General features: G+C 34.5%; 1 long non-coding RNA gene across 1 annotated transcript in view; it reads right to left on the bottom strand.

The window, feature by feature from the left end:
- Positions 1 to 3,359, bottom strand: part of LOC139972592 (uncharacterized) — a 3,571-nt gene extending 212 nt beyond the window's left edge. Inside the window, exons 1-4 of the long non-coding RNA XR_011795003.1 lie at positions 3,124 to 3,359; positions 2,025 to 2,226; positions 1,437 to 1,650; positions 1 to 913 (exon numbers count right to left, since the gene is read on the bottom strand). The exon at positions 1 to 913 is cut by the window's left edge and continues 212 nt beyond it. This is a non-coding gene — a long non-coding RNA (uncharacterized lncRNA). The remainder of the gene's footprint in view (positions 914 to 1,436; positions 1,651 to 2,024; positions 2,227 to 3,123) is intronic.
- Between the last annotated feature and the right edge of the window lie 1,012 nt (positions 3,360 to 4,371).

Below are 4,371 nucleotides of genomic sequence, written 5' to 3' on the forward strand. Positions count from 1 at the left end.
TTCATTAAAACAATGATTTCATGTATTGCTGTGGCAAGTAAGAAAGGAAACTATCTCTTTAAACAATATAAAGATTAATTTTTTATCAATCATTATGTCAAAATAAAAGTTACAGCTGAATAGATAAAAGTTATTCAAGAGTTAGCATTAACAAACTATGTAGTATGCAATTCTGCATGATAGGCAGACAATAATAATAGCTAGTCAGACAGTAACCTTTTGAAAGGAATTCATTCTGCAATTGGCTACCAATCAGATCTTAACAAACAATATTTACCTACAAAGCATGTATTTGTAATGCATATTTATACTGAACACATATGTGACGACAATATACTGTCTATTCTGGAGTTTGAATAAAAATCTGAATACTGTTTAATGGCATTTGTACATACTGATTACTAGAAATGTTACTTCATTAAAAAAAAAAGGCAAAAGTGGAAAGATGACTTTGCAAAGTAAAAGTCAACATCAGTCTATAATAGTGTTGGTTAAACCACTTTCAATAAAAAACTGTCCAGAAGATCTCCATTGAAAACTTCAGTTGTAATTGACAGCAACATACTTTACATTTCCTGAATTTAATCCAAAAACTAAATACTATATAATCGTAAACAATAACTTTTAAAAACATAGTAATAAATATGGGTTTAATCCTACTTTGAAAAAGAACTGTCTGGAAAAATTCCTATGAAAAGTTAACTTGTCAGAGACAGCAATATGCTGTCAGTTTGAATAAAACTAAAGACTGTTTAATGGTAAGCAATAACCATTGAAAAAAACTAATATAATACTAATGTTTTAAGGCCTTCTTTGTATAAAGATTGATGTCAGCTTCTCGGATATGTATTTGCTGAACCTTGTAGCTTCCTCAGTAAATTCCAGCTTTCTTTCAAACGTTCCACGAATTGTGCTGCAAGAAACAAAGCGTATGAACAATTAAGAATTGACTTATCATGATTAACAGTAACAGTGTGGTCCTAAAACTTAACAAACTCTCTTGCATTGCTAGATGAGTGCTTTCATGGAAAGTTAAAGTCTAACTTTCCTAGGGTTTAGAATGTCTCACGATATTTATCTCTGTTGGTATCCAACCTGAATGGACTAGCAATCAGTCTAACCAAGAACATTCTTTTGGTTTAGAATTTGAGTTTGCTCAATCTTTGGGTTGGAACAACTACACCACTATGGTAGTTTGATTTTCGGCTTCCTGTCAGAACTCAAAGGCAATTAAGAACCAACCAAAATGATATGCAGTTGTTAACTCATGATACTGGAATGCATAATCCCACTGATAAATAGTTATGGCAGTGTTAAAAAATTACTTACTCCTGAAAAACAGCTTATTCAGTAAATTATATTGTACACTTGTGTACTAAGTCATGAGCTTGTAATATAAATGGTTACTTGTTTGAAAGCTTTTCATAATGAATCACCTTCCATAGCATTAACCTGCACGGGAGACAACAGCTGTTTTGCATCTCTGTCACTGTTGAATCTGGTGCAAGCATTCCCAACGACTTTCGTTTTCAAAGTGTTGGTTCTCCAAATCGACACCAGTAAAGTCTTCACGAACATAGAGTGTTTCTCTTAACTACAAATGGCCTCCCACTTGTCTTCAGGAAGCCCAAAATCTGCACCAATATTGACCTGTGAACAGAAAATATGATATATACCTGTAAGCATATATACAGATATAGCACATGATAGCTCACATTATCATAAACATACATTTACATTATAATTTTATATCAACATATTGGGAGGTAAACAGTTAAATATAGGTCCCTCAAATTATAAGCCAGGAATAGCAGCTTTACCAAATAATTACTAGCTTTGCACTTTTACACCAAGTTATTTTTCAAAGCTTAAGAACCATGTTTATAATTATCCCAAATCAGCAAAAAATTGGCCAAACTTATGACGCTTGTACGGAAATGATGTACCAGACTGTATATATAAACAGGTTATGAAAAGTATCTAAATAATATCATTACACATTTGGGTACAATAGTTAAACTCACCCTTCCATCTTTTTTATCTATGACACTTGTTCATTTGCTTTTTGGACTCTCGGATAAACTCTTTCGTCCTGCAAGGGGTACAATATCATCTTACACCAATATGTCTTTAAGCCATATACGTTCTCCTCTTCTGTTGTTGCCTCCACACTGGTGTCGTACATCACAGGAAACGTCAACTGGATATTTGGTGTTTCAATTCTTCCTGGAAAAAGGAAATAAGCAGCAGTAGTCATCATTTGAAAACAAATGAAATAAAGTTGTCACCACAAAGTGATATGAGATTTGCTTCAACAATAGTCTCAAAAAAGAATCCTAAAGTTTGAAGCAGACTGTATAAAGCTGAACATTTGAACCAGAGTGTCATCATCATTGCAACCAGAATCAAATGCCCAGACTACAGAGATAATAAAGCATGGGCTAAATATTTGTTTGTTTTTAAGATCGAAAAATACAAAATTTTTGAAACACAAATGCACTGAGCCAACTTATTTATAGGCCTAATTGTTTTAAGTTGTTATTTTGCTGGCTCACTTAACAAGTCTATTTATAACTAGGCTACAGAGGAAACAGTTCTTTGTCACACTAAGTTAATTTGTCTTTCAGACACTTTTTTAGTCTTACTAGTAGTAGTACTAAAGTATATAATACCGGTGACTAGCCAACATAATTTGTTCAGCCTACTGTAGCAGTAAGTTTGAAGGTCTAGCCTTGCTTTATTAATATATCACATAGCCTACCCATTTAGATTCACATGGGAAATTCAAGAAAACTTTACCATATGAGTGTAGACCTAAGCTTCAAGTAAACTATTGAAACTCAGTCCAAGCATTTGTTTGGAAATAAATTAGAAGATTATGTGCAATTAACTGTTCAATCTAGCCCAATACACACATAACACATTGTTAATTGGTGTTTACAATGCACAATTTAGTGTTAAGAATGCACTGCAGTACTCAATAGAAAACCTAGGCTACTCACTGTCATCGCACTTGTGTATTGCGAAATGCCTAGCCTAACAACGGTCACAAGTACTGCGTAGCGTAACGCTAACCATAATACTACTTTGTGCCAGTGGCCTAACAATTAACATTAGTTTTACCTCCAAGTTTAAGGAACAACAGGACGTAGGCCGATGGTGGCGGTTAATACTTCCATTCTTCTATAGATCTTCTTGGGTGATTAACAGTTGAAAGTTGCTTAGAGTGATCTTATTAAACCATGCCAAGCAATGCTTACGCTGTGCAATGCAAGTTGCCGTTCCTCCTTGGTTTCGAAATTGAATAGGGTGTTTAAGTCAAAGTTCAACTTAAACCTCGTACAAAATGTGATTATCAAAAAAATTGAAAAAATTGTCTTTCGACTCCCAATTTGAGAGTTTTATGTCACTGACAATTACAAATATCATTAATTTATATCAAAAATTTAAAACAACAGTAAATAAGAAAGGATTGAATCATAATACAATTTAAACATTAATTATTTTTTCCTGGATCTTGACTTGGCAATATGCGTCTTACTTTCTTAGACTATGAATCACTGATCTAAATATAGATGCGAGCTCGTCTCAATCTTTTGATGTATGTGTATGCTACGTATTCATATACTATCTGGAATCTCTCATAAATTTCATATGTGAATTTTTCATTTTACCTTAATGTACCAAATAGAATAAACAATTCAGTGATCAGACATATGTTATACCACATCTTTGCAGTGGCAAAGCCAGCAAAGGTGGGGAAGGGGGGGCTGGGGAAAGAGTACCTCCACAACAAAGGTTTGGGGACGTGATGTCCCACGGTGAAAAAAAAAAGGGAGCAAAAAAAAAAAGGAACTAATTGCATCAGTTTGCATATAAGCCCTTTTTGAGAAAAAAAATTTTCAAGCGCCCCTCCCCTCATAAACCTTCGCTGACAACGGTGATCCACCATTATGTGCCTTAAAGTGGAGACAGAAATTTGAGCCCCCCCCCACCCTCAAAGCTTCAACAAACCAACATGCTTCGACTATGGTGCCCTGCAATTAGTCAATGGGATAGACATCCAACAAAATGATTTTATCTTGAGGACAGAACAAGATGTTGTCTTGTTCACAACCCATAACAATAGCGCCCTCATTCTATTAAAGTTTACTATTTGTTTGTGCCATTGTAGCCCCATATTACCCGGCACCTACTTTTGTCAAGCCATGTCCTGTTCTAGCCTCTAGCAATGATTCAATTTGTGTTTTGCAAGTTGAAATTGTGTAAGTTCAAGTACATAATGTACACCAGTTATGATCCAATAAACACGGAATAGTCGAAAATTTACCGGTTTCAACTTGACAGGTACCTGTTGTTCACTACATGTTA

The sequence above is a fragment of the Apostichopus japonicus genome, chromosome 2, assembly GCF_037975245.1.
Source record: "Apostichopus japonicus isolate 1M-3 chromosome 2, ASM3797524v1, whole genome shotgun sequence".
NCBI classification, from domain to species: Eukaryota; Metazoa; Echinodermata; class Holothuroidea; order Aspidochirotida; family Stichopodidae; genus Apostichopus; species Apostichopus japonicus.